Here is a 25,371-nt window from a genome sequence, read left to right as displayed (position 1 = left end):
TTCATCTGAATATACATGAATAGATGATGATTGCAATCCTTAGACATATGCTCCAGGCTGAGTCTAGCAGAAGGGAGAATGAGATGGCCGATTCAGGCAGCAGGGTTAGGATGTGATCAAAAATTTGGCAAATTATCAGTTGTTTATTACAGGTAGTTCTTGACTTATGACCACAATTAAGCCCAAAATTTCCATTGCTAAGCAAGACAATTAAGTGAGTTGCCCCATTTTGCCATCTTTCTTGTCACACTTGTTAAGGGAATCCCTGCAGATGTTAAATTAGTAACATGGCTGTTAAGTGACTCTGGCTTCCTCATTGCCTTTGGTTTCAGAAGGTCACAAAAGGTGATCACATGACTCCGGGACATAGCAAACATCATAAATACACATTGGTTGCCAAGTGTCTGGATTTTGGTCTGGATGTGACCATGGGAATGTTGCAACAGTTGTAAGCATGAAAACAGGTATTTGATTTGATTTGTCAGTCACTTACAAGATAATAGGTATAACACGAGTAAGAATACAGGAAATAGGTACGAATAAATGGGGACAATAAGACAGGGACGGTAGGCACGATTGTATACTTATGCACGCCCCTACAGACCTCTTAGGAATGGGGTGAGGTCAATAGTGGATAGTTTGAGGTTAAAGGAGTGGGGGTTTGAGGATGTAACTACAGAGTCAGATAGTGCATTCCAGGCATTGACCACTCTGTTGCTGAAGTCGTACTTTCTGCAATCAAATTTGGAGCGGTTTATATTGAGTTTGTATCTGTTGTGTGTTCTTGTATTGTTGTGGTTGAAGCTGAATAGTCATTGACTGGTAGGACATTAGAGCAGATAATTCTGTGCACTACACTTAAGTCCAACCATAAGCAGAGTAGTTCAAAGTTGTCCAAGCCCAAAATCTCATGCCTGGTGATATAGGGTATTCTGTTGCAAGCAGAGGGGTACTCTTCTCATGAAACACTTCTGGACTCACTCAATTGTATTAATGTCTGATATACAGTGCAGATTCCAGACAAATGAGCTGTATTCGAGTATTGCTCTAGCAAAAGTTTTGTATGCCCTAGTTAGCAATTCAATATTTCCAGAGGAGAAGCTTCGTAAGATTAGATTTACAACTCTTAATGCCTTTTTGGCAATGCTGTTACAGTGAGTTCGGGCACTGAAAGACACTAAATAAGTAAATAAATGGTTGTAAGTTAAGGACTACCTATATTGTTTTTATTATCTGGACACGAGAGAAATGTTTCTACATTTCTTTTCTTCATAGGCTAAAACAGCTTCCCTGGTATGGGAGCATAAATAGATGGATGATAAGAAAGTGCTAAAAGAAATAGCTTATTTGGACTGTTTGGTGACTTTGGGACTTTTGGGAACTATTTTTGACTAAGAACACTTGGGTGGTTGTTTGGAAAAACTTTTTCTTTCTACAATGGCATCACTTGTGGATGAATTGAAAATTGAATACAAAAAATAAAAAGAAGAACAAGAAGGGAAAGACTCTCTTGGTACCCTCTTTCAATTTTTAGAAAAGGCGATTTGCACCTATGAGAAACTGACTGTGCAACAATTTGATTGGGACAAAGAAGAAGCCATCTTTGATGAACAAGTAACTTTATTTGGGGAAGAAAGGGAGAAAAGGGAAAAGAAAAAGGGGACTTTAAGACTTGAAAAAACAACCAAAAAAGAGAAAAATAAGGTGAAAAGTGGATATAATGTTGGAAAACAACAGAAAGGGGGAAAGCAGAAGAAGAAAAGGGAGGTGGAGAGACAAGGGGGTAAAAAGGGCAGGGAGAAGAACAAGCAAGGGAGGAAGGAAGGGATGAGAAGCCTTAATGGTGGGGAGCAAGATGTAAAGAAACAAGATTCATGTAGAGATAATGGGTAAATTTAATTGAAAAGGGGATTCTGCAAAGGTACATAAGAGTCTATTCTTATATTGGTACTTAGAAATATTGTTAGAAAATTGGAAACAACATGTGATCAAAAATGGGATAAAATATTTAGTATAACTTAGGGAAATTTTTGTGAATAAAAAGAAGGCAATGAAATAAATGAGAGAATTGAAATAGGAGGAAATGGGAACATTTTAATGATATAATGATTTAAATACAATGATTTAAAATATGTGATGTGGGGGGGAAATAACTATGGAAGGTATAAGTGTTCCCATAAAAGTATGATATTCAATTGAAAAGTGATGTGTAAAATGTTTTAATGATTAGATTTGTATTGGCATTGATAGTTGTTTTAATTATATTATATACTTATAATTTTTTTCTTTTTATAAAATATAATGTGTAATTTTAGAATGTACTAAACAGAATCCCAATGGAAGTCATGTATTATATTAAGTATTATAAATGTAGGGGAAAGAGTTAAAGGCGTCACAATCCAATCAGTGTACAGGAGAAGTTTTGTTTAAAGAGAAAAGATAAATGGATAGCTGGAAACAGAACAGACAAAGAATAATAAATATTATGATCTGAACTGAGATGAGATAAATAAAATAAAACTAAGAGTTAAAAGAGGTGAGAAGCTATATAGAAAATGGAAAATGGTAATAAGATATGGAATGGTATATAAAATGAACATTAATCTGAATTTGTGTCTGTACGAAGAGATGTAACCTGGGATCAAGCAGCTTTCAGAAAATATGTTTGATGTTTTTATGTTTTATGTTTTGTTTGTTTAAAATCAATAAAATTTGTTTTTTTTTAAAAAAAGGTAAGGTAGATTGCACTTCGAAGTGGCCATCTGGCCGTGCATTTAAAATGGCTCTGCTTTTGGGGGAGTGTCTCATTTTACTTCAAAATAAGTAAGTTAAATTCAAGTGACTTATCTTCCAAACAGAAGTGCGTAGGCTTGGGCAGAAGGCAGGGTCTACATTACATATCACTCCCCTAGCTCAGAAGTAGGTTTCATTGGACACAATGTGGGTATATGTTTGTTTATATTTGATATACTTGCCAATCCCCAAAGAACAAACCCATTAAAGTCAATTATATATTCACATGCTGAATATTAAAATACAAGCTTAAATAGCTTTGATTGATGATCAGTATTCTATGCTCATCAGGAGATGAAGGGGGGGTGGAAACATTTCACGGTAGATTTTCACTCAAGTAAGAAATTGATTTCTAAGTTGCATGTATTGGTATGCAATTATTGGCTGGGTGATCTTATTCTTTAGCTTCCTGAAAGAAATGTAAGTTTCCTGCAGCTGAGAGGCTGGTACACATAAGGGAATTTATCAGTTGATTATTTCCACACCAACTAATTGCTTTGATGCTTACAAAACAGAGTTTTTCTATTAGCCGATGCAAGTTAAAATAAAATGCCTTTCAGCTGAACAGATATTGTTTACAGGTTATTGTTTCAGATATAAACCAGCTAATTTTGGGGGGAAGTGCTGGCCTACAAATCGATGCATAAATAAATAAAAAAACATTTTTATCCTTTAAAAATGTGACAAAAGTCCATATCTGGCTCTGAGCAATCTTGGACCACAATTCAACCTGAAGTTACATCCTATCATCCCGATCCCCAAATCATTGCATGATTTTTTTCCTCATATATCTTAAAAACAAGGCTGAATAGATGGGAAAGCTGAGTTACCAAGTGCCTCAAACTTTGGTTTGAAACATTGAAACATGTAGCTAAACTAGAAGTCTTTCCACAGTGTGGGACACAAATTCTGGTGGAGACTGCAGCCAAATGACTTGTTAAAACAATTGGAGAGGATCAAAATGACCATTTTACTGACTATAGTCATTTTTGGATTGCATTGGCTTTTGACTTACTGTTGTAAAAGCCAATGCAATCCCTAAACTGCATTAACAGAGGGATACAATCAAGATCAAGTGAGGTACCATTACCACTCATTAAAGCCTTAGTATGACCACACCTAGAGTACTGCTTCCATTTTGGGCACCAAACTATAAAAAAGATGTTGAGACTCTAGAAAAAGTGCAGAGAAGAGCAACCAGGATGATTATGGGACTGGAGGCTAAAATGTATGAAGAACGGTTACAGGAACTGGGCATGGGTAGTCTAGTAAAGAGAAGGACCAGGGGAGAATGATAGCAGTCTTCCAATATTTGAGGGGCTGCCACAGAGAGGAAGGGGTCAAGCTATTTTCTAAAGTGCCTGTAGGCCAGACAAAGAATAATGGATGGAAACTGATCAAGGAGAGATTCAACCTGAAAATAAGGAGAAATTTCCTAACAGTGAGAACAATTAACCAGTGGAACAGCTGGCCTTCAGAAAATCAGAATATATCAGGCATTAAAAGATGGCAGTGTTGAACTTGGAGAAGGTATGGATGTTGATGGGGAACAGAAGAGATTCCAGAACATATTTGAGTCCTGAGAGAGAGGTAAGTATGAAAGGAAAACTCAAAGTAACCTTGCCTTGATTTTGTTTATAATAAAGAGAAAATACATTTTCTAGTATTCTTCCTAATTATGATAAAGAACATTCCTGAAATTTTTGCCACGGTTGTTTCTTGATCAGCCCTCCCTTGAAGAGTTGATAGGCAGAAGGACTGGGCCCAACTCAAAACACCCCAATGTTTGCAATCTAGGGTAGGGTATGAAAAAAAGGGAGCTTGTTGATGAACCATATTAATAGATGTGACTAGCATTTGCACCAATCTTAAAAGGTGCCACCTCAGTTGGGAATGTTGAAATAATAATTTCTCTGTACAGGTTTCACTTGGATTCAATTAACAAGTTGAGGACAAGAAGATCTTTTTCACAGAACCTACCAAGAAAAGTTAAACATTAAATAAAACTTGACACAAAAACTAATTCCAATTGTACTAAATGGCTTAGAATAAGCTTCTGGTTCTGGTAACATGACCTGAAAATATAGTCAGTTGTATAATTGCATCCCACAAATTGTGAAAATGAGTCATCCTAAAATTCCCAACACTGGTCCTCTATAAATTTAATTCACTTAAATGAGATTCAGCATTACCAAAGCTTCTCAAGTGATATGGTAAAATGTTAGCAATTGCAGCAGAAAAGAAAGTAAATCACAGATAACACCAAAGCAGTACAAGTCCCATTTGCATTTATTAATCATATCGCAATTGAATTCTGATGACTTCAGTCTTGAATAATCTACTTTTATATATTTGAATTTATTACTTACTGATAATTTCCATGTTGGTAAAGCAGGAATGTATTAATACAATGTCTCTCAAAAAGTTAAAGCATTATCATACCTTCCTGTTAGGAACATCAAAAATGCTAGCTAAAGTAGGTCAAGATCTAACTATCTATAACATTTTCCACAAACATTTTGATATCATAGAGGGAAATACTTCAGCCACTATTTACATCAAAACTTCGGGGGTCCACGCTTAGTTAAGATATATTCACAACTGCATAAATAATCCTTTTTTACAGTGTGTTTCTATTTAAAGGTAAAGATTTCTCTGTCAGTTGTGTCTGACTCTAGGCCCACTGCTCATCTCTGTTTCTTGGCCGAGGGAGCCAGCATTGTCCAAAGACAAATATCATGGTTGTGCGGCCAGCATGGTATATACCAAAAGGCATAGAACCCTGTTATCTTCTCACTGAAGTGGTACGTATTTATCTACTCGCATTTGCATGCTTTCAAACTGCTAGGTGGGTAGGAGCTGGGGCAAGTACCGGGAACCACCATTTCATGGCACTCAGATGTCAAACCCAGGCTGTCAGCTCTCCAGCTGACAAACTCAATGTCTTTGCCTCACCCCCACTCCCACTAAATCTCATATGCTGGGTAGGTACAACAGTAACACATTTTTTTTTCTAATACATTGATTTTCTTGGAAAGATCCAGCTAATTAACATGCTTACATGGTTGTTTCATTCATGGTTGTAGTCCTGAATGGTACTACATCTAAATGGAGGGAAGTAAGCAGTGGGGTGCTACAAGGTTCCGTCTTAGGCCCAGTACTCTTCAATATCTTCATTAACGATTTAGATGAGGGAAGAGAAGGGGAACTCATCAAATTTGCAGATGACACTAAGCTGGCAGGAATAGCCAACACCCCAGGAGACAAGCTCAGGATCCAAAAGGATCTTGGCAGACTTGAATAATAGGCCCTATTCAACAACATGAAATTTAATGTGAAGAAAAGCAAGGTTTTACACCTAGGCAGGAAAAACCAAGGTACAAGAACAGATTAGGCTAAACATAGCTCAAAAACAGTAATTATGAGAGGGACCTTGGAGTGCTAGTGGAGGATCACTTAAACATGAGCCAGCAGTTTGTGGCAGCAGCCCAAAAAAGCTAATGCAATCCTTGGTTGTATAAAAAGAGGTATAAAATCAAAATCATGTGAAGTATTAATACCATTTTATAAAGCCTTAGTAAGACCACACCTGGAATACTGCATCCAGTTTTGGTCACCACATTACAAAAGATATGTTGAGACTGTGGAAAAGAAGAGCAACTAAGATTATTAAGGAGACAAAAACATATGAAGAATGGTTGCAGGATTTGGGTATGGCCAGTCTAGAGGAAGAAAGGACTAGGCGTGACATGATAGCAGTATTCCAGTGTTTAAGAGGCTACCATAAAGAGGAGGGGGTCAATTTATTTTCCAAAGCACCAGAGGGCAGGACAAGAAACAATGGATGGAAACTAATCACTGAGAGAAGCAACCAAGACTTAAAGAGAAACTTCCTAACAGTGAGGACAATTAACCAGTGGAACAGCTTGTCACCAGAAATTGTGGGTGCTTCATGACTGGAGGTTTTTAAGAAAAGACTGGACAGCCTCCTGTCTGAAATTGACTCCTGCTTGAAAAGGGGGTTGGTCTACTCTAGAAGACTCCCAAGGTCCCTTCCAGCTCTATTCTGATTGGTTGAACCATTCAAATATAACCTTTAGCCAGCCAGGTGGAAAAAATAGGGGTGGGGGAGGAAATACACCTATTGTAACATTCTTCTACAATCAGAAAACTCAATAAGCAAATCAGGGTTTGTTTTTTTTAATTAGGAAAAAAGGAAGAGAAAATGAATTAAAACATTAATAAAACTTAAACAGCTTAATTAGCCATTTGATCCATTGAGGTTAAAATCATCTCTTCATCCCCAAGCTCACATAATTAGGTTTTGCTCAGCAAATTGTGTATATAGTAATTAACTAAAATGTGTGGTCGGTTGCATTACTAAAGTAAGATTATTTTGGTTTACAGAACACAGTATTAATTTATGCAGAGAAATATTTCTTGTCTGTTGTGTTCTGAAGACAGAATCTGGCAATAAATTGTCAACGTCTATCCTAAATAGATATTTGTCATAGTTCAAAGAAGCAAAGCTGGAAACTGTGATGACAGTTGTATAAAACACTTCCATGTTAGGAGGTAAGAATATTCCAAATCTATTATTCCATTATACTGTAGCGCATTAAAGGAACAATATATATTATTGAATAATGTAGCTTTTCTGTGTGTTGCCTTATTCATTTTCTCTGCCATGTTTCTGAGGGTAATAATAAATTAATTTATGTTAACAATGTGTTAAAGTATTAAATCAAATATATTGCCAAAATGTAATAATCTACCTGAAAAATATGAGTATTGTAAGTATCTTTTCTTTCAAAATTCCTGCTTGGAATTTTTGGGGAAAAAAAAAAGTGAAAGCCAGCCAACTGAGTTTGGTTTTTTATTTATTTAAACCAGGACTGTCAAGCTCCCATGCCCACATCCAGTTTAGCAAAGTGGGAAAAAAGACCCAATATGTCATGTGATGCTGCCGTGACGACATGAGTTCTGCACCCCTGATGTACAATGAACAATGGATGTAGCCATCCATTTTGCAAAGGTGACTATGGTCAGATAACCTCCTGAGCACATCCAGCTCTTCAATGCTTTGTAAAAGGCTATCAGGGTCAGGACCAATCTGATTTAAAGGGGGTGCAGAAGGCAGGCACTGTGAAACAAAAGGCACACTTCCTAAAACCCATAATATGACATCATTCAATAGAAGGATCCAGGAGCATGTCTCCCTCTCAGTTTTAGTGGAATAAGCAGAAACAACTGGAGTGGAGGGAGCAATCGTGCAAATAACTAGCCCCATGCTTCATAGGGCTTCATAAATGAAGGCCATAATCTTGAATTTCATCCAGAAGCATGTTGGGAGCCAATGCAGAGGTTTAATATGGTCTTCTTTTGAGGTTGACTGGTAACTGCCTACAGTACTGCAGCTTTCGGATAGTCTTCAGAAGCAATCCCATATAGAGTACATTTATTTTTTCTTTGTTTCTTTACTGTAGATCCCACCTTCATTGTTTTTATAAATAACTCAAAGGAGTGAACACGCACACACACAATATTCCTTCCTCCTCTAATTTTTCCCACAACCACAAACCTGTGAGGTGGATTGAGCTAACTGGAGAGAATGACTGACCCAAAGCCACTTGGCTGATTTTTATGGCGAAGGCAGGACTTGAACTCGCTGTCTCCCAAACAGCAATTTGTGCACAAAACAGAAGTTGTGCCAAAGCCATCCTGGGTGGTGACTGCCACCTTCTCTTGAAACAGGAGCTGTGAGTCCAAATTGTGTGCTGGTTCTGTTTTATTCTTATGATACATTAAAATATAGGTAGTCCAATATTCCTGGCAGGAAGGGATGGTCATAATTTCCACAAAGAAATTTCCTAATGACTCTTCCCTGCTATCTATTGTGCTATTCCTTCAGGTAGACTTTAGTGTTTCTGCAGAATAGGAAACTGGCCAAGAAAGTTAAATAGCAAAGGAAAAGCACAATAATTCTAATTATGCCTCAAAGAGGAGGACTTATAAGTGGGCTGTACGTTTTGTACCATCAATAAAATCACAGAACAAACGGAAGAAATAAATAAATAAAAGCAAAGGAAGTTGAACCTGATTTTGTGATCCTTCCCCTAGCTCACAAGGAAGAGTAGGCAGGAAAGAAAAATTACGTTCAGAGACAAAAATCCAGCGGAAGGATTCATCTTTTCCATCTGGAATTGCCCACAATACCTTAAATGAATCTTAGATTTTTCTCCCCTTCTGATAAAAACATGCGTAACGTATGTGTATTTAAATATCTGCCAAAAGTATACTCTAAAAAGGACAAAGGCCTGGTAAAAAGACATTATTATTTTTTAATTCTTTGAAGTAATAGCCACCAATCAAAATTAATTGCCTGTAAAATAAGGTATGAAAGAGATCGTTCACCAGCCATTCTCTCCTGTGGAGCAGAGATTCTCACACCAGTGGTGGGATTCAATTTTTTTTTTACTACTGGTTCTGTGGGCGTGGCTTGGTGGGTGTGGTGTGGCTTGGTGGGTGTGGCTTGCTGAGTGTGGCAGGGGAAGGCTACTGTAAAATCTCCATTCCCTCCCCACTCCTGGGGAAAGGTTACTACAAAATCCCATTCTCTCCCCCCCACCCCACTAGCCTGCTTTCCAGTTCTCTTCTCCTGTGCAGGGCAACAAAAGAAGACCCAGCCAATCAGCTGAGACTTGGGAGGCAGAGAATAGATGGAGGCGGGGCCAGTCAGAGGTGGCATTTGACAGTTCTCCGAACTACTCAACGTTTCCCCTACCGGTTATCCAGAACTGGTCAGAACCTGCTGAATACCACCTCTGCCTCACACATAGAAGTATACAACATCCACACCTTCTTCTCCCTGAAAATGAGGTAAGAGGAAGGAAAGCATAGCAAAACTAAATACGGAAAGGGGGATGGAATCACACTAATAAAACTGGGTGAAGACCAAGGGATCAAGCAAGAAGGAAAGAAAAGGAAAGGAGAAAAAAGACATGTCCAGCCATTTTAATCTTCTCTCTATTCACACATATATATTTTCAGTACATGTAAAGTTATTCTTTCCATTATTGGGCACAGGGAATGACCAAGATTAGGTAAATGCAGAAAAGGAATGAAAAAGATAATGGAAAATCGTGGGATGCTATGTCTAAAATTCTACATTGGAAACCAAGAACAGCTGATAAGAGATGAAAAGCAAGAGCATTTTAGAAACACCTGCAGTATACTCTTAATCCTCCCAGTTAGAAGTATTTAACTTATCTCTAGGAATCTGGGAGGGAAACTTTTGTGTACCTAGTTTGACTACTACAGATCAGAATGGGACAATTCACCTCAACCAAATTGCCACAGCTAATTTTCTGCAGCAACTCGCTGCAGGATAACTAGCTGCAGCCAAATCGTTGCGGGGCAAATCAACAATTGACATTTTGACAGACATACCTGGGAGATACTTATAATTTGTATTTGACATTCTGATGGTCAGCCCTGTTCCGGTGGCCAAGTGACCATACTTTAGGCGCTCAACAACCAGTCGTGTCCAAGTTTTGCAACGGTTTTGCCAAAAAGTGGCATTTATTTCCAATTTTTAATCTGCTTAATGACTGCAGATATTCATTTAACAACCATTTCGAAAAGGTTGGTAAAATTTGGCTGCAAAAATCGATGGAGTTAGCAGAGATGGCTACACTGACTGCTTTGATCAAAGGCAAAAATACAAATACTTTTATTTCTACCTGGAAACTACTTCTGGACTTTGTGCTTGAGGTAAAAAAAAATGAAACCTTTTCATTTGGGGTTTTACCGATTAGATACAGCTGTTTTTATAGAAATGGTTAGTTTAAACTGTTACGTAAAAGTAAAAAGTGCACCAAAAGGTAATTGGAAGTCAGTTCCTTTTCTTTCTCTTTCCCCTTCTTTTCCTCATTCTTCCAGGGGTGGGATTCAAAAAATCCCAGCAACCAGTTCGCTGCCCAGTTGCTGGATGGGTATGGCCATGGTGGGCGTGGCCTACTGGAACTTTCCGAAGGGCCATTTTTTACCTTCCCAAGTGTTCCATACTAAGCAGGCTTGTAGACCTGCAAATCTGATTGGTCCGGGAAACCCGGTCCATGACTGGACGATATGAACATCTCTGATTGGTTTGTACAGGGCTTGCCGCGATTGGGTAAAACCAAGCGCGGCAAGCTTGAAAGACTGTCATAGGCTGCCTAGCCGCAGCCGGCTCTATATAAAGGGCAGCCGCGGCAGGGCCTGCTGTCTCAGAATCTGCCTCCTTAATAAAGAGCTGTTGTTCACTACTCGAGCCTCGTGTCTTAATGGGACCCACCGATCATACTTAACACCAAGGGTCCGGAGGCTTCCCTTGGGCTTCTAGGAGGGCAAAAATGGCCTCCCCAGGCTCTGGAGGCCCTCCAGAAGCCAGAAACAGACTTGTTTCTGGACTTCTAGAAGGCCCATTTTTCCCCCTCTCAGAGCCTCTGTGTGGACCCTGCACTTACCTGCATCAAAAATGGGCCGTGTGGAGATTCCTGGGAAGGGAGGGGTGGGCGGGGCCAGCTGGTCGGTTCAAATACTGGTCCAGCAAACCAGACGCAAAGTTAACATCTGGTTCACCCAAACCAGTCTGAAGCTGTAGAATCTCCCCCCTGCACTCTTCCCTTTCCTTTCCCCTTCCCTGTTGTTTTACGACCCTAAAGGGCAAGTTCCATTATGGCTGTAATTCGAGGCCTACCTGTATGTTATATTAGCAGAATGTTTCTGACAATACCCTTAACCTGAATACAGTGATCAGCTTAGCAGACCTTTAATGCCGTGAGTTGAAAACAGAATAAAGAAATCAGAAATAAAGTACCCAGAGGAGATCAGTAAAACAGTTTGGAAGGGCCTTCAAAAAAAAAGAACAAAAGTTGAACATTATGCAAAGGAAGAACCTGGAAGAGACCTCTCTTTGTTTTCATCCCGTTGCTAAGCAAATGTGGAAGAAAGGCATTTGATAGATCTTGAATAAGCTGCTACTACACAGCAAACTCCTTCAGGAGAAATTCACTTTCGTTTATCTTGAGTGTGATCTTCTGCCTTTAGCGTTCCAACCATTTTGACAATCATTTCAAGCATCCACTCCAGGAGTTCTTCCTTCCGAGTCTCTCTTGCACTCTCCTTTTGGCAAGGAAATAATAAAAGTTTTAAAAAATGGTTGCCTTTTTGGTTTTGTTACTAGTTAAGAAAAGAGGGAAGGTACCCAAATTATGTCCCTTCCTTTTCCTTACCCCACTGGTAAGAAGTATTTTTCTGTGCTCCGACAACAGCAACTAGGGTACTTGGTTGAACTAATTTTCTTTCCTACTGAGAGCACTGCCTGAGAAAACCTGCAGAATCTTCCATTATTCTTCTGTTTCAAGAGGTTGTAGCCTTTGTTCACAATGTTTGCTGTACTTCAAGAGTGTAGCAAAACCTGAGAAAACCCAAGAATAACAAAAGCACAGAGTTGGAAGGGAACGTCCAAGGTCTTCTAATCCAACCGCCTGCTCAGAAGGTTGAGCAGAATAAATACTTTTTGAAAAACCCCTGGTAAGTATCCACACTGCTTTTCTTCCCTTACATTAAAATGACCTTTCAGTCCCCAAGACATTTAAAAAAAATATATGTTGGCATCCTCTGCATCTCCCTGACTGCTGACCTCCATTTTGTCTCTGTAAAGTGGGACAAGTTAAGGAGTGGGAATAGTGAATTCCCCCAGCTTCGTCCCCCCCACTCACCACATGCCATCAGCCATGCAGAAAAACATGCCTGGTTGCTCTCCTTAACTTGAGGTGTAGCTGGGGACGAGGCAAATGACGCCCAACTTTTTGGTGTGCTTTCAAGGGCTTTGTGTGGATTCATTCCAGGGGATGCTATTCTAGAATAGTGCTGTTCTAAAATGGTTCAATTCAGAAGCAGGGCTAAAGCCATGTTTCAAGAGGCCCTGATGAATAGTTGATAAAAATCCCTGTGAATAAACCTCTACGCAATATGCTAACCCAAAAGTTTGTGTCCTGTTTCGGATCGTGTTTATGTGGATAAAAAGTTAGCTCTCCTCTCTCTTTCAGATTCTCTTATTAGGATTTGGTGGGCAGAGGGATCAGCTGGATCTTCGCTGTGTAGTTTCTGATTTCAGGCAGCTGCCTCCACTCTACCCAGAGGCCAGGGGTACAAGAATTCCTTCCTTCCTTCCTTCCTTCCTTCCTTCCTTCCTCCCTCCTTCCCTCCCTCCCTCCCTCCCAGAGGCCATGGGCACAATAATTCCTTCCATCCTTCCTTTCGTTATCATGAACACCTAAAATCTGGTCAGTTTCAAACTGTAGCCAGCCAGATTTCCAAAACCTGATTATTTTCAAATCCATGCTATGAAAGGGTGGAGGATAGTATTTCTAACGCCTGCTGAAGGATTTCCCCATCCTCAGCTGCCCTTCCCAGCACAGATGCACCCCCTTTTCTATCTCTCCTTTCTTTAAAATTCCTCTTTGAATACCATTTGTTTCCATTTGAAACAAAAGGGGTATAAAACCCTTCTCCCCACCAAGCGCTAAGGAGTATTGTTTCCAAGGAGACATGCAGAGCAGCTATTTCTTTATTGTAAAGCCAGTTGTTATTTACTCGAGGATGCTAGGTTTTTGTTTCTTTGGGTTTTTTCTTTCTTTCTGTATTTCTTCTTCAACTCAACCAATGCCAAAAAAGTCCATGGAAGGCAAGGCCAAGCGATCAAAGGAGAAGGAATGGTCTACTCCAGACTAATAGGATGATAAATGATTTGTTTATTCGTGTCGAAAATATCACAATTAAAATAAGGCATACTATATGACATAAAATTTAAAATATAAAGTACAAGATTAAAATACATGCAAGTTAAACAGATCTTGCCCAGAAACTCGCAACATTAATTGCAGTTTTTGTCATGCTGCCATGAGCTCCTCAAGTGTACACACAAAGGGCAGGTATACATATGTGTCGTCTGCATGTCACCACAATCGCAAAGAACAGAAGCCACTGGATAGCTCCATTTGTTCAGAGCATCTCTGGATCTATTCCACAGTTCCCATATTTCCCAGCTTTTATTAGATCCAAGCATACCAGCTCTTCCATTGGTTCCATCCAGTGTTGGTTCTTTGTAGTTTTCCATAGATCCACTCTGCTTTCAAATTCTTCAAAGTCCCCCATCGACCTAAGTTAACAGCCTAAGTGCTGTTTCCATTGGCCTAAGTGCTGCTAAACACTTTTGGGTGTCCCCTGGGCAACCGTTTATAGATAGCTAATCTTTTCAATCCAGAAGCATGTGAAGCATGGTGAGGTGATCATTTCCACCTGTGACACTATATGTATGATGAATGGTAATGAACCCATCTTCACTCACATGGATGATAAGGTGCTGTAGATTGATCCCAGGGCAAGATTCGTGTTGGAAGAAGAGAAAAACATTATTTTAAAACTGGAACCACTACAGATGAATGTAAGCGGATTCAGGATAAGACAAAGGGGGCACCACCGTGAGATGCCCTTTAAGAAGAATTAGCACAGCCTTTTCATATCATTGTTAGATGCCTCTGATAATAAACACTATGTTCATCTGTGGCAGGAAAAAATAACATTTGTGCACTTTAAATTTTGATAGATTGACCGGCTTCCAGGTCCACTCAGGGACTTCTTTTCCGTTGATAAGAACTTGGCGAGTTTAAGACTTGAGGCCTGAATTCCTCAGTTTTATAGTTGCCAAATTGGGAGACCCTGATATAGAAAGAGACAACCTCAGCTAACCAAAATGAAATGCACCTTATGAAGCCAAATGCAAACTCCACCCCTTTCCTTTGTGATGTATGAAAGATGTAAAGTTGTATCACAATGTTTCAATGCATGTTTTTCATTTTGGGATACCCATCCTTATGTTAATTGTCAAAGGTTTCAAGGATGTTTGCTGCTTAGGTCAGTTTTAGAATGTTCCACCTTAATTATATATGTGATAGAGAATGGAGAGGAATTCAGCAGGCTCTGACCAGTTCTGGAGAACTGGTAGTGGAAATTTTGAGTCGTTCATAGAACCGGCAAATACTACCTCTGACTGAAGATTTTACAGTATTCTTCCCCTGCCACGCCTGCCAAGCCACACCCACAGAACCAGTAGTAAAAATAGTTTGAATCCCACCATGGAATGGAGTGGAGTGGAGTGGAGTGGAGTGGAATGAAATGGAATAGAATAGAATAGAATAGAATAGAATAGAATAGAATAGAATAGAATAGAATAGAATAGAATAGAATAGAATAGAATTATTTATTGGCCAAGTGTGATTAGACACACAAGCTTATGTCTCCAGTACATAAGTTCTCAGTGTATATGCAAACAATAAATAATGATAGTGAATTCTGAGATTTATTCTAAAATACAATTCCATTAGATACATTAATGAAAACATAATCTTTAGTTTCACTATGTTCTGCAGGACACCAGGAGTGGTGATTGGAAAGGCCACATAAATCCACTATATGAACCGGTAGGACCTGTCAAAACAAAATCCTTTAATGGAGCTTGCCGGTGTCTCCCTCAAACTATTTCTTAGCATTTATCTCAGGACCTTATGTCCACTGAGGAAGCTTTTGTTGACTCCATCTTAACTGTATCTTACCTCAGACATTGGACAGATGTGAGGCGAGCTACGTCCACGGATGTTGGAAAGAATGCACCAAAACGGGGAAAGATTTGTTTAAGGAATATAGAAAACAATAAGTCGGGGATAGCATGTGCACACATATTGTGATTTGTTTGTGACCTATTGAAAGAAGAAGAAGAAGAAAAAGGCACACACTAATGCAAAACTTCAACAAACTGGGCGTCGAGTGCTGTGTCTTCCTGTTGCATTGATCAGCTTTCTTTCAAGGGGGTTGTTGACCGGGACAAGGTTTCTCACCGAAATCCTGATAAGCCTCCTAACTTGAAAGCCATTGATCCCCTTCATCATCAAGGCGGTTTGCATTTTTCAGCCTAAGCAGGAAAAAGACTAATGATGCCTGATTTTTTTTAAAAAAAATGGGCTTTCTCTCCCTTCCCCTGAGACAGAAGAAGAATCACATCAAGCCAAAGCCCAGGCTGTGTGTTGTTGGTATTTGTACCAGGAGGTTAATTAGCATTAGCAGAATGATCAGCAGCAGAGTACAGTTAGTCATATGGTCGTGCCTGCTCCCAGCAGTGGAGCAAAGAGGAAAAACAAGTTAAAAATAGGATTTCCTTTCCCCCACTTTCCTCTGGAAAAAAAAAAGCCATTTAACAAAACAAACATAAAGTAATTGGATCCCTTTGTTGTGGTGGTTTGCTTTTTATGACTCCTCTCCGGCTAAGTGTTTGATTTAGATACCTGCTTCGCTTGCTTCAAGTTCTCCAGGTGCTGAGTAATCACAGAGGTAGTCGGGAAAAACTTTTCTTTCTTCCTCTTTGGTGTCTACAAAAAACAAAAAAAAGTAAATTGCTGGTTACTTTGGTGCAAATGAATGCCAGCTCTATCACAGGGGGCCTCAGGCAGAATTTAATAAAACAGATCAAGGGCCCAGATTAGACAGGAGGGAGGGGTAGCTCTGATTCCTTTTCACGTCTATTTTTCAAAACGTGGAAATCTCTTCATCCTCTACTACTCTGGTGCCATGCCACTCTCCACTGTATAAAGCAGAGATCTCCAAACTTGGCAACTTTAAGACTTGTGGACTTCAACTCCCAGAATTCCTCAGCCAGCTGTTCTGCTACTGGCTGGAGAATTCTGGGAGTTGAAGTCCACAAGTCTTAAAGTTGCCAAGTTTGGAGACCTCTGCAATTAATAGCTAGTAGGGACCTTTATCCTGAGAGCGCTTCAGTATGTATCCAGAGCGTTTTTGACCCTAGGAATGGAATTAAATAATCTTAAAGTAAAAGCATTAAGAAACAGATAGAAGTCTATTGATCTTGTATCTCATTCCTCTCCCTGAGATGCTTATCTTTGGCTAGCTGTGCTGGGTACGAGGAAACCCAGCAGGATTCCTGACTTATTCCTGACTTCTATGAAACTATCACAGAAACGGAGAGTAAGTTATTTAGGATTAGCCACCATGGTTTTTAGTTCCTGATCTGTATCATTTCATAACATAACTAAAAAATAAAAAATAAAAGGCTATGAGAGCAACAAGTAACTGGTGGAGGGCAACATGTCATCAGAGGAATAAACCAATAATGCAACACTTTTTTTTCCTGTTTTTTGAAATCATCTTTTATCTTTTATCTTTCTCTATTTCCTGGGTCAGGTAGCAGTTGCTCTCACCAGAAGTTCGTACTTTGCGAAAGGTTTTTTTGAAATTAGGCTATATATTGATCCCAATGCCCAATTAAATACCGATAATCCTCAACTTGCAACCATTCATTTAGTGACCGAAGTTAAAAACTGCACCGGACAAAGCGACTGATAACTGGTTTTCACACGTACAACCATTGCTGCATCCGCATGTTCATGTGACCAAAATTCAGAAGCTTGGCAATTGGCATGTATTTATGATGGCTAGAGTGTCCTGGGGTCACGTGATCACCTTTTGCGACCTTCTGACAAGCAGATCCAATGGGGAAGCCAGATTCACTTAACAACTGTGTTACTAACTTGAGAACAGCAGTGATTCACTTAACAACGGAGGCAAGAAAAAAAATAAAAATGCCACAAAACTCATTTAGCAACTGTCTCTTTTAGCAACAATTATTTTGGGGTCCATTGTGGTTATGAGCCACGGTGGCACAGTGATTAGAGTGCAGTACTGCAGGCTACTTCTGCCGACTGCCGGCTGCCTGCAATTTGGCAGTTCAAATCCCACCAGGCTCAAGGGTGACTCAGCCTTCCATCCTTCTGAGGTGGGTAGATTGGAATCAAATAGAATAGAATAGAATAGAATAGAATAGAATAGAATTCTTTATTGGCCAAGTGTGATTGGACACAGAAGGAATTTGTCTTGGTACAAATGCTCTAAATGTTCATAAAAGAAAAGTTACATGAGTCAAGAGTCAAGAATCATAAGGTACATCACTTAATAATAATCATAGGGTACAATAAGCCATCAAATTATACTAGGAAACAGTCAATAATGAGGACCCAGATTGTTGGGGTCAATAGGCTGACTCTGTAAACTGCTTAGAGAGAGCTGTAAAGCACTGTGAAGCAGTATATAAGTCTAAGTGCTATTGCTAGTGCTATTATAAATCAGGGATTACCTATATATGTGGTCATTTAGAGAAGCTCAGTATTGGATCTATTGGCAAATTTGCAAACACAGGACTCTTCAGACTGATTGTGTGCTTATCAAGAGCCATCACACTTATACCATGACAATCTTTGTCTGCAATTCTTCAGATAAAGACTTTCAGAAAAGCTCATAAAGGTAATAGTAGGAAGCTAACAAAATACTCCCTAAACTTGCTAACACTTGATGGAGGAACAATACGGCACAATTTAACTGAATTGGGCACTGAGAGTAAGGAATTGTTTTCAGCATATCTCTCAAGATACTAACAATCTTCCTCTAAGAGGCCCAACCACAGTTGATTGGATCTGATTTGTGATGAATCCTTTGCTGGCCCATGGTTTATAAAATATGATGTCAACTCATAAAACATTTCTATGCCTCTTTTAGGGTTGCCACAAACAGAAGTGTGTGTGTATGAGGGTTTTTTGAAAGAACATTGCAGCAGGTTGGAACCAAAAGTGCATTCCATTATTATCTTGCAAAGATTGCAATTAAATGACCAGAGCAACTAAGTGAGAGGAGTTTCTGCCCCGTAAATCTCTAATTGGAGAATGTGATCGATGACTCTTGGCTATGAACGTGTTTTGTTGGAGAATATGAATTATGATGCACCCAAAGGGGTGGGGGGAAACTAGGGTCACGGGTGACAGTGAATTACTTGTCCCAGAATCGGCTTCAAACAGGTTATGCCAACATGTTAGCTCCTAATATATTCTTTATAGTTTTTGAAGCTTGGCTCAAGGCTCATGATTTAATTAGGGCAACTGCTGGAGCCCTGACATATGATTTGCTCACATTTCCCTTTCAGTGTTTCATATCTTATAATCTTCACGTTATCCAGGGAAGTTCAGTCCATTGCTTGGTGTTATTAATATACATTTCACATATTTGCAGCAAAGATCAGCCTCTTTGCCCTGTCTGTAATTATTTCAGAGAGAGATAAATATTGTCCCATTTCTTTCAAGAGCAGCTTTACAGAGCCCTTACCACTGCATTAGGTTGTGTTGTATGATCATACATAATATAAACTGAATTATATTAGTCAACTGAATGAACAAAATTCATGTAGTGATTGATTACCCTTGATACTTTTTGTCTTTGTTTTATTGCCAGCTAATTGGTAAAAAATTCAGTAATTCACAGGAGATTCTTTCTAATCATTAAAACGCATCGCAGTGTCTCTAGTAGAAGCACCAAATTTTCTTTTCTGTTACTATGATTTACAACAGCCAGAATTTGTAATAGTGTTGTCTAATTATGAATATGCAATTACTACTTCTCCATTGTTTTCTGATTGAAATCAAACACCCTCTGCCCCAAACACTATTTCTAGCTCCTCTGGTGTACCTTACATCATTTACAGTTATTATCCGTAATAAGTAAAGAGCAACAACCAAACAAACAAAAGACAACTTATTGGCTTTGACAGATAATGAGCCTAAGGAATCAACTTTGACAAATGTGGGACTAGTTGGATGCAAATAGAAAATAAAATCATAAAAAGATCATGGAAAAGCTACTACTACTACCATTACTACTACTAATAATAATAATTTATTAAGTTTTTATGCCACCTGACTGTGTGGCTCACAATTAAAATTATTCTCTCTTAACTATGATGATCAGGACGATGGAGATGATATTTATAGCCACCTGTTTCAATAGATGCCAGTTAACAATAAATAGAAAAATAATGAATAGTTCTAGTAATAATAAACATACTACTAGTGATACTGTCAATTTCATGAGTGGCAGTCCAAAGTTCTCCACTGGGGTAGCAATTTCAATCTAGCATTAGATAAATCCAATACCAATTCAGTTTATATAGATATTATAAAAATGATTTACTGCCCCTCTATCATTCTAGTAAATCTTTCCTGAAATTGTATTGCATTATTTTGAAAGTTTTTCAATATAATAAATAAATAGCAGGTCAAGTTAAAGTATGGGCCTTTTTTGTCTTTCTTAACATGGAAACACTAGATAATTTATTGTTATTATGATTCTGTAATTGTTACGTAATTAGTAGTAGTAGTAGTAGGCAGGTAAGATGGTTGCTCTTGTTTTGGTCTATGTGCCAGTTTCCTGTAAACATACAAAGAGTGTTGTACAAGAATGGACTAGCTCATTCCTGTTGATGCCAACGAATGTTCTCTATATTCTAGGGATAGGAAATCTGGAATTCTTCAGATTTCATTAAATAATGGCTCCTGATTGATTCAATCAGGTTTGACTACAGGTAATCCTTCACTTATGATCACAACTGAGCCCAAAATTTCTGTTGTCAAGTGAAACATTTGTTAAGTGAGTTTTGCCCCATTTTACGACTTTGCATGTCTCAGTTGTTAAGTGAATCACTGCGGTTGATAAGTTAATAAACCCGGTTCTTAAATGAATCTGACTTCCCCGTTGGCTTGGCTTGCCAGAAGGTTGCAAAAGGGGATCAAATGATGTCGGGACACTGCAACCATCATAAATACCAATCGATTTCCAGGCATCTGAATTTTGATTCATGTGATCATGGGGATGCTGCCAAGGTCATCACTGTGAAAAATGGTCATTGGTCACTTTTTTTCAGGGCTGTTGTAACTTTGAATGAACTGTTGTAAATTGAGGATTAACTATAGTGTCAAACTCGTGGCATCACATTGCTGTCATGTGATGTGTCATGATTCCTGCAGAGCTGGGGTGAGTGTGACCTGCGCATGTCGCATTCAGCCCACAGGCTCGCCAGTTTGACCTCCTTGTTTTGGGAGATTTTGTTTTTGGAGACTGGGTGAAACCAGGCTCAATAGCAGTAACTGTGAGAAGGATCTTGGAGTCTTAGTGCACAACCAGCTAAATATGAGCCAACAGTGTGCAGCAGCAGCCAAAAGCCAATTCAGTATTAAGTTGCATTAACAGAGGGATAAAATCTAGATCAAATGAGGTACTAATACCACTCCATAAAGCCTTAGTAAGACCACACCTGGAGTACTGCATTCAGTTTTGGTCACCACGTTATAAAAAAGATGTTGAGACCCTAGAAAAAGTACAAAGAAGAGCAACCAGGATGATTAGGGGACTGGAGACTAAAACATATGAAGAATGGTTGCAGGAACTGGGCTTGGCTAGTCTAGTAAGGAGAAGGACCAGGGGAGACATGATAGGGGTCTTCCAATATTTGAGGGGCTGCCACAGAGAGGAAGGGGTCAAGCTATTTTCCAAGGTACCCAAAGGCCAGACAAGAAATAATGGATGGAAACTGAACAAGGAGAGATTTAACCTGGAAATAAGGAGAAACTTTCTGACAGTGAGAACAATCAACCAACGGAACAGCTTGCCCTCAGAAGTTGTGGGAGCACCACTACTTGAGACTTTCAAGAAGAGATTAGACTCAAATCTGTCAGAAATGGTATAGGGTCTTCCACTTGGGCGGGTGGTTGGACTAGAATGTAAAATCACCAAACTGGTAGTTACACCGGTCGGATCCCACCCTTGATTCTATATACTGCCAATGGTTTTTCCATAATAATCTATATCTTCATAAGATTTTTCTAAAATCCTTATGCTGCTGCTTTATGATTATCAGCCCTTCTTCAACTCACGATATCACAGAAACATTATATAATAATGTTAAAATACATAAAATATGCAATATTTACTTACATATTTACATCCTTTTTTATTTATTTTATATAATGGAGTTTTCCAACACTGTTTTATTACAGATTGGTTTTTAATATAAGTTCCTCTGAGAGGTGGGGTCTTTGGTCCTCTCTGAGCTTGGTTATTGTCTTGCATATGTTTCATGACCTAAACTAGGTAATATCATCAGGACTAGCACCTAGTTTGCGTTATGACACATCTACAAGAAATCAACCAAGTTCACAAAGGAATCCTCATTTAAACTCCAAGCTACAAAAGTTCTCCTTTATTGATAAGTTCCTCTCCTTTCCTCTCCCCTCCTAACCAAGTAAACAGCATATAAACAATATGGAATGGAATGGTTCATGATTATGAATGAGTAGCGTTGTTTGTTTTGAAAAGACCGTATAATAGGATAATATTACCGACTACTTTATAATTAGAAACTATTTATTAGAAAGAATCCAGGGAATTCATTGCCATTTGGGAGAGCAAAGAGAAATCTGGTTCTCTGTTTCCATCTATTAACTAATGCACAGAGAAGTAAAAGATGCAAAAACAAGTTCTCCTCACTTCAAAGGATTTTCAAACGATGTAGCTGAGCTGATATCATCCTAAATTGGCTTATACTGTGGGGATCAATTAAAATATAATCACTGATAAATTGCTGCAGGGAAATTGGAAGCCTGGGCATGTGTAGCCTCAATCCACTATCCGCCACATGTGTTCCTGCCTCCTTCAAGCTGGAATTTTTTTTATTTTTTGGTTTACTCAAACAATTTTATACATGTTGAATTTAATGTTCAACCATGCAATTATTCTGAACACGTATTCGGCGCTCTTCTTTGCTTAGGAAAGTTATTGTGGAAAAAAAAAATCTGACATTGTCAATATGCCACAGCATTTCGGTTCTGAGGGTTTGGGATAGCAATGGCATTAGAAGCAGGAAAAGTAGGCAGATCTATATGGACCAGTTAAGCGAGCGCTGGCCCCCATTTGATCTGCTGTTACTTACTGCCCTTTGCAATGGAAGCTTTGATACCCCAATACTTTCTTCCAATGCTTGATCTTTTGGATCAATGCATTTTTGTGCCCTTACTGGTCCGCCTACTTTACAACTTCGTCTTTCCATCATCAGATCAATGTAAACACACAAATGTAGGTGTAAGCAGAACTCTGAGGCAGGTTGATTCCTCAAAGAATAATTTATTGGATAAGCATATTGGCACATCTGGTGAAAACTGATTCTGAAAATTCCCGTGTTTTTCACTTGATTAAAAAGTAGAACTTTCCCCTTCCCCCAAGTCATTAGTCACATTGTCCAATAGAGGTGCTGGCGGGTTGCTTGGTTACTCCATTTCTCCCCCCACCGCCACCTGTTGGAATGTCCTTGGTTCCCACAAGAAGACTTTTTGTCTTGTCTATAAAACAGTAGCTATCTATTTCCCCCCTCCCTGTCCCTTCTTCTTCCTTGTGGCAACCCTGAAGCCTCAAAGATGGCTTCAGCCAGGCTTGCTTCAGAGTTGGCAGTAGGTATGTGTCTACGCTCACAGAAGTAGAAGGAGAGAGAAGGAGAGCATCCATCCCTCAACTTGTTCATTTTCTCTTGCTTTATCTGGTGGGATTTTTCCCCCTTAGTTTCTTCCACTTTTTGAGTGCACACTTTATCATCTCATATAAGATTGAAACACACACACACACACACACACACACGGTTTGCCATTTCCCTCAGCCCTCTGAGATAGGCCAGAACAGAAATCGTATTCCTTAAAATTAACTGGAATTCTACCTTGCAGGTTGTCCTCGACTTACAACCACAAGAGATTCCAAAAATTCTGTGGCTAAGTGAGACCGTTGTTAAGTGAATTTTGACCCATTTTATGACCTTTCTTGCCACACTTGTTAAATGAATCACTTCCGTTGTTAAGTCAGTACCACAATTGTTAAGTGAATCCAATTTCCTCATTGATTTTCACTGTCAGAATTTCGCAAAAGGTGCTCATATGATCCTGGGACACTGCAACCGTCATAAATATGAGTCAGTTGCCAAGCATATAAATTTTGATCACCTAGCCACGAGGATGCTGCAATAGTTGTAAAATGGTCATAAGTCACTTTTTTCAGTGTTGTAATTTTGAACGGTCACTAAACCAGCTGTTTTAACTTGAGGACTACCTGTATTATAACTGAATCTTGAAAGCCTATGTTTTCCCTTTCTTCCCTTTCATGCTTGTGGGAATTAAAGGAGAATAACTTTGAATTTCTTTGTAATGTTTTTTTCTCATTTCCCCTCTTTAACACTTATTTTTGTAACTGTCGCCATATAGATCATCTCTGTGGTTTTCCATAATTCTTGGTACAGAGGGATGGAGGAATACGGTTCTTTACTGCTTTATTCAAGTTATTCGACTTGTGTGCCACAAGGAATACAATGCTATGAACTATGTGGTGCAACTCATGAAAAACAACAGAGTTTCCTTATTTTGCATAGTCTTACAATGGTGGAGAGCTTCATTTGGTATCATTTAGTTTGGTCCTTCCAAAGGGATGGAGGAAGCACTATGTAGAAGACTGAAACCTGAGCTTGTAATCCTGGAAAATAAAATCCAGATATTATTTCAAAAGGTTTCAGCAAGGATTACCTCACACCTTTCCTCTCGAGTACATACCTGAAGCTGTTTGGGCTAAAAATGAAGGACATGATCTCTACATTCCCAAAGGCCTAATGTAAGTCCTGGGTCTCTTTAAAAAAAACCCAAAAGGCCTCTCTAAGAAGAGAAGGTGAGAGAGGATTGACGCAGAAAGCAAGAAGCAGATTTGTCTCCAATTCTGGAGATATTGCTGTTGTGGTAGAATGAAGTTTGGAACAGAATGAAGAAGAGAATCTGTCAGTCTGTGTCAGTCTTTGCACACATGAGGACCATGAAATATAGCAGGTCATATTTTGTTTTTGTTTTTTAAAAATGAAATCTGAAACTGTAGAGGATAACGCTTCTAATGTCCCATCCAGTGGTGGGATTCAAATTATTTTACCACCGGTTCAGTGGGCGTGGCTTGGTGGGCATGCTTTGCCTAAAGCGGTGCACAGCTTTCCCCACACCAGCTGAGACCTGATTGGTGGGAGGGCCAATCCTGCGCTTCTCTCTTCTTTTTCCTCTCAGCTGGTTGTGGGAGGATTTTTTTCCTCCTCTCAGCTGATCATTAGCTTTTTTTTTACTACCAGTTGGGCCAAACCGTCAGAACCAGTAACATACCACCACTGCTCCCATCCACTTCTTGCTACAAAGCTCTGTAGTACGTCATAATTTTTACAGTGATGCATGTTTTTTTTTTAATGTTTTTCCTCTACATTTTTTGTTTATGCTGCCCAGAGCCCTCTGTGTGCTGAGGGCAAATTATGAAATTCAATCAATCAATCAGCAGCAATTGGTGGGTCTTCCAACAATGGTAGAGTTGATAAGAAATACCTCCAGATTGTCAATATACAGAGGCAATAGGCAATTTTATTGTTGTTGTTGGATACACACGTAGTTCGATAAAAAAGCAGCCAAGGGTGCCATCTGGATCCTTCTTCTACTGGCCAATTCCTGAAGAGTTCACTTCCATTAGCAGATCATTTGAGAAATCCACTGGCAGGCTTCATCTATTTTGACAGGGTTTCAGCCGAATGGT

The sequence above is a fragment of the Pseudonaja textilis genome, chromosome 2 (genome assembly GCF_049901715.1).
Source record: "Pseudonaja textilis isolate UNSWEBS1 chromosome 2, rPseTex1.2, whole genome shotgun sequence".
Classification (NCBI taxonomy): domain Eukaryota; kingdom Metazoa; phylum Chordata; class Lepidosauria; order Squamata; family Elapidae; genus Pseudonaja; species Pseudonaja textilis.
This window is presented reverse-complemented; position numbering follows the sequence as displayed.